The sequence below is a fragment of the Phytophthora infestans genome, genomic scaffold (genome assembly GCF_000142945.1).
Source record: "Phytophthora infestans T30-4 supercont1.43 genomic scaffold, whole genome shotgun sequence".
Classification (NCBI taxonomy): Eukaryota; Oomycota; class Peronosporomycetes; order Peronosporales; family Peronosporaceae; genus Phytophthora; species Phytophthora infestans.
The window spans coordinates 26,968-37,080 of NW_003303716.1; the positions used below are offsets into that span (position 1 = coordinate 26,968).

Here is a 10,113-nt window from a genome sequence, read left to right on the forward strand (position 1 = left end):
GTGTTGCTGTTGATGGCGATGGGCTATCGGTGCAACAGCCGACCAAACAGCCTCATCCTGTCCGACTGGAGTCTGACCCGTGGCGGAGCTGAGCTCTGGCAATGGAAGAAGAAGTTGAGAGTGGCGTTTGGATTGGAGAAGGCCCCTGGTGGAACGAAGAAGGTGTACAGCCGAGTAGCCGAGTTCAAACCACTCGGCGAAGACCCAAGCAAAATTCCTTTGCCGAAGACCCCGGAGATGAAGAGACGTGAAGTGTTCCGCGCTACGCAAGGGACTCCGTATTTCGAAGACTCCCACATGCTGACTCCATTGAACCGCAGCTTCCTCCAGTTTTAGGGTAGACAGCCCAAGTTAAATACACACCATTACAAATTCAATGACGGCGGTGGAGATTGAGCGGAGAAGGGGTAGTATCCTGCTTCTGTTTATTCTCTAACGTTTAGATCGTCTTTCGACCTATACCACTTGCGAATCAGCGAGCGCCGAGTCGTGGACAGCGGAATGTTGGTCGTTACCGTGAATTGTATGACGCTGCAGACGAGGCTGAGGCTTACGAGGAGGACGAGGAGGACGAAGACGCCTTCAACGTGAGAGGAAACCGTGAAGAAACCGTGAAGGACTACATCCGCAACTTGAGCTTTGACGCGGCTGAAGATGACTCGACTCAGTACCTAGAAGTCCGAGCCCACGCCTCACTCGACAAAATCGCCGAGTTCGAAGGGAAGCGCTACCGTTTTGACGCATCGCACCAGTGGCTTAAGCGTTTTATCTACGAGATGAAGAGCACCAGGATGCCCCAAAGTGCCTGGTGCGAGCCTTTCTCGCTATGCTTGGGACGCGCGGCGAAGAGTTGGTATAGGCAGCTGCCGAAGAAGACTCGGCGACGTTGGAAGCTACTCAGCGAAGCGTTCCTGGATTATTACTGCTCACAGTTCGACCAATCCGCCCGCACTCGTTACTAGTCGGCGAGACGTAAAGTAAACGAGCCGATCTGCGACTTCCTGATCCGACTCAATGGGTATGCTCGGACAGCCAAGATCCACTACGAGAAAGGTGGCGCCGACACAGCTGACCATGTCGAGCACTTCTTGCTGCGTTGTGGTGATGACGATGTGATGGATTTGATGTACCCCTTGCAGTTGGAAGACATCAGTAAGGTGGAGCAGATAATCAATCGTCGGATCCTCGGCGAAAAGCGCAAGAAGCAACGCGACCGACTCGTGATCGCACGAGGCCGAGACGACAAGCGGAAGGATCAAAGCCGTCGAGATGAACGCCGAGATGGACGTCGAGATGAGAAGCGCAGTCGCAAGGAAGAAAACCGCGACCGCCGAGTCACTGTCGTTGACGCTGACTCTGACGGAAAGGAACTCCTCGATCAGAACCCGCCGAGTCCGTACAACTCCGAAGACGAATGGGATGATGAGGAACAGTCCAGAGGTTACGACTCAGCGGAAGACGACGACTACATAGACGCCGGCGTTTCCAATGATATGGGAAATACACCGGACCGCCGAGAGAACTCGGCGGGAGACCAGAATTGCTCGAATCGAAGTTGGGGGAACTCAGCGAACAGACCTCCGCGACCGTACAAGCAACGAGTACAGTCGAACCGTGCAGATGGACCACGCGACAACGCACAGCGTGGACCTTGTGCAGCTTGTGGAAGAACGGGGCACTCGGCTCACTACTGTCGGCGACGCTGCAAATTCTGCAGACAAGTCCATGAAGTCGGCCAGTGCGAGCTGTTTCGTCAATACGAGAAGCTGGCTGCGTTCGTGAAAAACTCTGTCGACAAGTCGCAAGTGCCAGAAGACCTGCAAAACCTTTACACGCCGAGTGATTTAAACTCGGCGAACCGCCAACACTGACTGAGTTGGAATATATCGGGCTACCACAGGCGGCTGAACCTGCAGTGGAGGCTAACTTCTTGTTTGCCTTCGTAGGCGAAGCAGGACGGCCCGAGGGAAGAAGCGGGGATGGCAATTGGATGTGCGAAATCGACGGAATTACACGTGAGCTCGGTGAGTTAGATGATAGCCACCGAGCGATTGCAAGTGTAGCTCGGCAGTCAGACCAGGCTGTGCATCGTACCAGAATCATGAAGCTGCTTCCGGGAGAACGGCTGGGATGGACGACCGAAGAACCAAGATACTATTGGACACCGGAGCAAATGTCTCGGCGATTAGTGAGTACTCCGCGAGAAAACTGCGTCTCAAGAGAGTGGCCAGCCGAGATAAGCGAATCGACATACAAGGAATAAGTAAAGACAGAATGGTGACAACGTCACGAGCAGTTGTGAAGGTGACACTCGGCTGGGAAGTGGCATACGAGTTTGAAGTATGGATAATGCCTCATCATGCCGGAGTCGATTTGATTCTCGGCACTGGCTTCATGATCCCAGCTGGGATCCGTCTGGATCTGTACAACTCGGCACTCAAGCTACCCGATGCGATGGTAATCCCACTTATCCGATCAAGTAATGCGCCGACCAAGACCGAGTTCGGACCAAATGTCCCATGCGGGCCACCAGACGGGCTAGCAATCGAAAGCCGAATGACCGCTGAGTTCAAATTGCCCAGGCGGCAACCCATTGAGTCGACGCATGACTTGTGGGTGCGACGGACGAAGGGTTGGATTCCAACGGTTGTTTTTAATCGCCGAGGAAGACCAACCCATGTCCTGATTACGAACGTACGACCGACGTCAGTCTGGTGCCCACCTCACTTTTATGTGATAAAATGGCAACCACACGGAGTACTGGCCAATGAGGGATATGTCCGCGTGAGCTCGGCGAAATACCGTGACTGGCAGATATTGGCATTTGAGTCAGCGATGGACAAAGATTTGCTGCAGAAAGAACAACGACTGTACGAGGACTGGTTGTCACACCAACCGCCAGCTGTGGAAAGACGAAAATACCCAATTCCGACGGCGGTGGAAAAACGACCCCCTCCAGTGGAAAATGGACCAGAATTAACATGCGCCGAACGCTGGAGAAGGATCGAAGCTGATACAGAAGCCGACGAAGACGAGAGGCGTCGCGGTAACGCCGACGTCATATCGACTTCAGGGGTGACAAGGGGTGACCCGGCTATAAACTCAGCGTTCAAGCTGGAAGACGTCCGAGCGGATCGTACGCCGGTGCTACACGATGGCCAAGATGTCTCCTATCACCTGTCCAAGTTTGAAGACGATGGCGTCGTTTCTGACGTCAGCACGAACTCAGCGGTTGACGGAACAAGTGCAGAACGGGCCAAGGAAGAAGCGTCGGCAACTAAAGACTCAGCTATAACGGAAGGAGACCCTGAAGAACGCTCGGAATAAGTCCTACGTGACGCTCAGCCCGTTATTGACGACCGAGCTAAGTTTGGAGTTATTATACAAAGTATTGTGGGCGAGGTGAACTCCGCTATGAGCACCCTGACCACTATAAATGCTGGGATTAACCATGTGGTGACGGCGAGCTCGGCGCTCGGAGAACCAGTCGCAAGAAATGACTTGGGAGCTGTTCCGGTGTGCCATGGGACAACGGACTACGCGAGGGACGAGTTTGGACGCGTGGATGTCTGTCCTGCCGTCGTAGCAGACTCAGCGGTACAGCGCCCTAGCGTGACGACTGCAAATTCCAAGCTGGAGGTATTACTTTCCAGATATGTTGAGGCTAACAGTGAAGGACTGAGCTGGACGGTGAATACAAGTAACCACAGTGATGAAGCTGAGGCACGAGCCAAGTATGGAGTCGATGGGTTAAGTTCTGCAGCTGTGGTGAACTCAGCGATGGGTACGCCAAAAGCCTGTATTATCCAGTCGGCGGCGGTGGCCTCGGCGTCAGCGGATCTAAACACTGAGAGTGCTTCGGTCGTGGCCGCAGCATGTCGTCAGGATGTCAGCTATCCCGGAGACGCGTTTGCACGCACGGAAGCTAGTTCTGCCGTCGCAACCAACTCAGCGGATCAGCACTCCGACGCCACAAAGACATATGATAGTCGGGAGGTATTACTACATGAAGGAATAAAGCCCAACGACGACCCCGCTATGGCGGACTCAGTGTTGGAGACTATGGAGGATGAAACCGGTTCGGATGTGATTAGACGGCATGACAATGATACCATCTACCTCGGAGACAAGTTTGAACACGCAGAAGTCAGATCGGCCATCGTAGTGAACTCAGCGAATACGGGCCCTGACGTGGATGACGACTATGATTTATCGGGGGTATCACTGTTGGGAGGTGCTGTAACTGGGATCGGAGTAACGAACTCAGCGACGGTGTTCGACCCCGGCGGGATTGGCTAGAGCTTAGAACAAGCTGAAGATGATGAATGCAATTCGACGAGAGACCCAACGGAAACCTTAAGACAAGACTACTTGGCTATCGCAGCGACCGAAGACGAGCAAGCGGATGGTGAGGACGACAGTAAGACCGATATCTTTGAGCGGAGTGGGACAGATCTGGAGTTGACAGACTACGCTCACGAGTTGGCTTTCCTTCCCGACCTCACTGAAGTTGAGTCTACACAACTCGACTATAGTGCTCCAAACGTCAAGTCAGGTAGTCATACGCCAGCACAGTCGGCTAGGTTGGTGGCAAAGCTGAAAAAGCACGAAGGGATAATGATTTCAAGTGGTAATGCCCTGCCGCCTCCAGCGTACGGAGCATTGTGCAACATTGACGTTCAAGGACATGCACCGATCAAGCAGAAAGCTCGGCGGATACCTCTCCGCCACTTGAGCAAACCGTACGAGTTGTTGAAGGGGCTGCTTCGAGCTGGGTTGATATCATTTTCAGGCAGCCCTTGGGCCTCACCAGTGGTGATAGTGCTCAGGAAAAATGGTGCGGATATTCGGCTGTGCATTGACTATAAACTAGTTAGTGCGATTACGACGCCAATGGAATACGCTATGCCACTAGTTGATGACCTGCTCACCGAATTGAAGAGTTACCTGTGGTTTTGTTCGCTTGATGCGGCGAGCGGATTCTGGGCAGTTCTGATGACTCGTCGAGCTCGGCAGATCTCAGCGTTCGTCTGTGCACTTGGACACTTTGAATGGTTACGAATGCCGTTTGGATTGAAGAATGCGCCTATGATCTATCAACGTCTCATCGACAACGCTCTATGGGGATACGTTCAACCCAAGGGAGGATGGAAGTTGTTTGCTGAACGAATGGCTATTGCTGAAGCCGAGTCGGGAACTCGGCGAGTCGAGCTCGGCGGAGTCGGCGATTCAACGCCAGGTCAGCTGACGAAGTTCGAAGTGGAACACCTACCACAAGCTGACTGCGATCCGGTCCAAGACCTAGTCAACGGACCGGACGGTGACATGTTAGCTGACGGAGAACCAGACCGGTCTCATTTGATCCCGGTGTTCAAATGGAGGTCGTTTGTCGATGATATCTGTTTGGAGGGGAGACGTTTGACGCCTGCTTGGAGACACTCGACCGACTACTAGCCCGGTTCACAGAATGTCGAAATCGCATCAGCTTTACCAAGAGTATTTTTGTCCAACCCAAGGTTGATTTTCCTGTCGCACGAGATTACGCCGAGTGGCATACGCGCTGATGTGAAGATAATGGCCGCGATCGCCGAGCTCTCCTTTCCCGAAATTAAAGAAGGGGATGCAAGCCTTCCTCGGTGCACTTAACTATTACGGCCGATTCATCCAGAACTTGGCTGTTTATGGAGCGGTACTCTATCAGCTAAAGAATACGGACATTGGTCCTGGGGGCGACTTGGTGTCAGCAAAAGCGTCATTCGCCGAGCTCAAAAGACGGGTAGCAGAAGCTCCAATTCTGCGCCATTTCGACTCGGCGAAAGCAGTCCACATAATGTTGTACGCCAATGACTGGGCACTGAGCAGACCATGATGCAGCCGCACGACGACAAGTTGCACCCAGTTCGCTTCTGCGGACGCGTACTAAAGGAGAATGAACTCGGCTATCATCCCGCTGAAAAAGAGGTAGTCGCGCTGCTACAATTGCTGAAAGTGTACTACACTCTCTTGGCGAGAAAGACGCTACACGTCTACACCCGTTTCTCCACGCTGGAGTGGGTGTTTAAGTCAAAATCGTTGTACGGCCGCGCAGTCAGTTTCGCGGTTATGTTGTCGCCCTACGATTTGAAGGTGAAGCGAGTACGTGAACGAGATGTAGACTTCGCCCAGTTGCTCCAGGCGTCGAAAACCCCGTTTATCGGACTCAACGAGTCCCTGAAGCATCTTGCGCCTCCCTCCAAGAACTCGGCGACATTTCGAATGGACCCGGAGCTGCTATACGCCCGAATACCAGCTGACTTTGCGGGATGTGTGCTTTCATTTGATGGCTCAGCGAAGACAGCTAAATACGGCGGGTATGGAAGTTGTTCGTGGATACTGTGGCGCCTTCCGAATTGGTACATTGATATCGCTGCGAGTGCGTACCTGCCGTCCACCACAGTCAACATCGCCGAGTGCACCGGCTTGAACAATGGAGTCTTTGCGGCGATTGACCGAGGGATAACTGACCTGATTATCGTGGGTGACTCCCGGCTTGCAATCCAGCAATCCATGGGGGTGATAACATGCAAGAAGGAAACGTTGCAAGTGGACTAGCTCGACACAAGGATCTCACGAAGCAACTCAACTCGGTCCGGTATCGACACATAGCGCGACACTATAACGCAGCGGCTGATTCTCTCGCTACAGAAGCACTTGAAGCTAAAGCTGGACGAATAATTCTCGGGACGGATAGGAAAGCAGAACAGAGAATGATTAACCGAGTAGCCGAAGAACTGTACGCCACAGACAACCCAGCGGAAACCCCGATTGTCACGGCAGTCGCTCGTAGCCGAGTACGCCGAGTTCACTTTGAGGACGAGCTGGATGAAGACTCGGCTAGAGCACGAGGAGGAAGTCAGGATCACGAAGCCATATCAACAAATCTTGGAGAATCCGCGTTTGAAAGCAGTGGAGATGAATTCGAACAAGTCAGCAGGGCGTCGACTCGGCGGACTAACTACACGACCCCGAATGTCGAAACAGGGTCGCAGATGGAGTCAGCCCAGACAGCTCAGAATGCCAGCGACATTGATCCAGTGACAGTACAGACTGAGAGGAGACGACAAATCGCGAAGGTACAAGACGAAGAACTCAGGTGGGCCGATCTGAAGGCGTACCTGAGAGGTGAATTTGAGGACCTTACACACCGTCGAGCTCAGAATGCCGGCAAAGTCGCAGAAGTCTTTGTACTCAGCGAAGACGGCCTGTTATACCGCCGAGATGAAACTCGCCGACAGGGCGAGCTCGGCGAACCGAACCTCCCATTGAGATTGGTGATTCCGTCAAAATGGTCGACGAGATACTTCACAACTGTCACAATTCGATCGAAGGGGGCACTCGTTGAGTTCGCATTAAATAATGCAGTGCACGCCTCGACAGGCTACACTCCTATCTATGTGAACGGCTTGGTTAACCCTCGCGTCTCACTGACGCCGCCACGCAGTGGCTCAGGGCTTGATGGGGGAGGGATAGCCGAGCAGCTAGCTGATGTCAGCCCTGTTGCGGCTCGAAAGCAAGTCGATGACTTTGTCCTTTGAGACTGAGCGTTATGCGTCAAGTAAGCGATGCTATGGCTGAAAGCCAAGACACGCAGAAGGAACATGCAGATGCCAAGGGCAGAAGCAATGTTGAGAATTTTTAGATCTAGGGTTTATGGTTTTATTAACCGCATAAAAACTACTAAGTCATGCTTTGTCTGTAGTCTTCAAGACGACGTTGAGACCTCGGGTCATAGGACCGTTCCTGGTCGTGACCAAGTAGGTCCTAGCGTATACGCTTAATCTTCCGACGAAGATGCGGCCGCATCCAGCCTTCTACGCTGGCTTGCTCAAGCCGTATCAAGCCCTGCTCAGGTGAGCGCGGAGGCGTTGGTGACAACGGTGGCTGGGCCATGGACAGCCGCAGGGTAGCAGGTGGTAGAGCAGCGGGAGGCTGGATGACATGAGGTGGTGGTCCCACAGCAGGCTGGTCTACGGCAAGTGGCAGAGCCGCAGGTCACGGAGAAAGGTGCTCGAGAAGCAGGAGCAAGTCAAGCTGAGCGTTTAGCCGAGCAACTGGACGCTCAACGTCAGAGACCTGGTTGTGAGTCAGCTGTGGTGACTGCAAGCTATCCACAAGGTGGATCATCTCTTCGAGATGGACCGATGGGCGGTGGGCGTGAACGTTCGTGTCATTGACGCCGGCGTCGTAGGGACACAGACGCCGTTCCGGCAAGTGCTGACTCTCGTCGCGAGAACCTAGCTGAGGCAAGGCCTCCACCCGCTATGCTCGATGAGCATGGTGAGCTCCACTATCACATAAAATGCCCTGTGGCGCGCCGTAGACGTCAGGGTCGTACCCAGTACTGTGTGAGGTGGAGACGTTACCCTCACTCACAGAACACATGAGAGTTTGATGTTATCCTCCGGCAAGCTCTGGCGTCGTGGACGCTTACGCCTCCCACAAGAGTGGGGAGCGAGCAGGTGGGTAGTTGAGCTCAGGTTCGGACCAGTGGCTGCAGCAGCCAGCTCGTTTGTTTGAGCGGTTCTCGCAGGGGGAGCAGGAGATGGAGAGACCTCGTGGTGTTAGGGACATGGTCCCGAAGGAACCAGGTGCTTCATGTTGTGCTGAACAAGAAACCCGATGGACGCATAGTATTTTTGAAGCGACTAGCTTGATGAGCATGATCCAGATGTGGATGCGCTGTAACAGCGAAAGTGGTGTGTCCCGGGCGGGGACTGAACCACTGGCATATGTCTTTCCAGGACGGATCTCTACCATTGAGCTGCAAGGGCGATGCCCGTAAGTTAGTCCGAGTACGGACTACTCATGGTATGAGAGGGCTGCGCGCGGGTGGAATCGAACCACCGACCGGTGGCTTCCAAAGCCAAAGCTCGACCACTGAGCTAGAAGGATGTTGCCCTAAAGCTTGTCCAAGCGTGGACAATCATTCACGGAGGGTGACGCCCTCATAGGATCGAACCACCGACCTATTGCTTGTGAAGCGAGTGCTCAACCGCTGAGCTGTTGTCGATGACTCGGACGAGTCAAGAGCCTAGCTCTAAGCGGTTAGCAGCTGTTGGAGTAGGCGCGGAGCGCGAGCGTAGGTCTGAAACTGCTTCAGACCAAGATGCGCGGTGCGCGGGGAACATTGGGCCGTGGGCCGACGACGAGAAGTTGGGCATCAACGATGCGTAGTTGTTTGTGAGCTCGCGGAGCTGTACAACGTTTGTGTCAGGTGTAGTAACCACCGCTGTCTTAACAAGACGTGTTCTCGCTCAAGGAAAATTTCGAGAACAGAATGTTATCAGCTTAGTGGGGGAGAGTGTAACGGGGTTACATGGTGTGGAACACACAGGAGTAATAATTACCAGGAGAGGTAACAAACTCTCAGTATATGAGTTGGAGAGTTCACAAGGTATCTCAATACGTTGGCTGAAAGCCACACGATTTGCGTTTGATAAGGTTAACTATGCTAGATAGTTAAATAGAAACATTTACCTCTAAGCCGCTTGGCCGCAATAATAGTATATAAAACACTTCTGGTTTTGAAGCATAAAAGCTAAGGTATTAACTTTGAGCCCTGGTCGTGGGCTGTAAGTTCCTTTGGATAAGGAACTTAGTATTAGTGACTCTTTGAATCGAACGTCTTCCTCTGAAGCAAAGCTACGGCAGCACCGCTGCACCACTGCAGGGCTGCAGTCCTCAGTGTCGCGTGTCAGCTGTAGACACGCGCGACCGCAATACCAGTAGGGCGCCCCGCGAGTACTGGCTCTGCACTTTGTTTTTGTACAGGGCGATGCCCAGCATCGCCGCGTTGACCCCTGGCCGAGTGCACAGGTGCTGTGCACTCAACCCAAAGTGTCCGGTGTACCCACATCGAAAACACCGTATTTGTCCCTCAATACGCTGTCGACGTCCATCAGTGGAAGTATTCGAGGGTCCATAGGCTCTGGACCTCCCGCTCTCATCATCGGACGTCTCATCCTCGGCACGTTCGCATGCAGCTTAGGCGGCTTCAGGCTAAACACCTGTTGCATCGCAAGGGCAATCGCAGCTACGTGAGTACTTGGGTACTCTCGGAAGAGATAGGTCTTA

At 53.3% G+C, this 10,113-nt stretch overlaps 2 pseudogenes across 2 annotated transcripts; both read right to left on the reverse strand.

The window, feature by feature from the left end:
• Positions 1-8,859: 8,859 nt before the first annotated feature.
• Positions 8,860-8,930, reverse strand: PITG_28748 (annotated as a pseudogene). Its single transcript has one exon. The product of its transcript is annotated as a tRNA-OTHER (tRNA).
• A 46-nt stretch (positions 8,931-8,976) lies between these two features.
• On the reverse strand, positions 8,977-9,047 carry PITG_28749 (annotated as a pseudogene). The gene has a single exon. The product of its transcript is annotated as a tRNA-OTHER (tRNA).
• Positions 9,048-10,113: the final 1,066 nt, after the last annotated feature.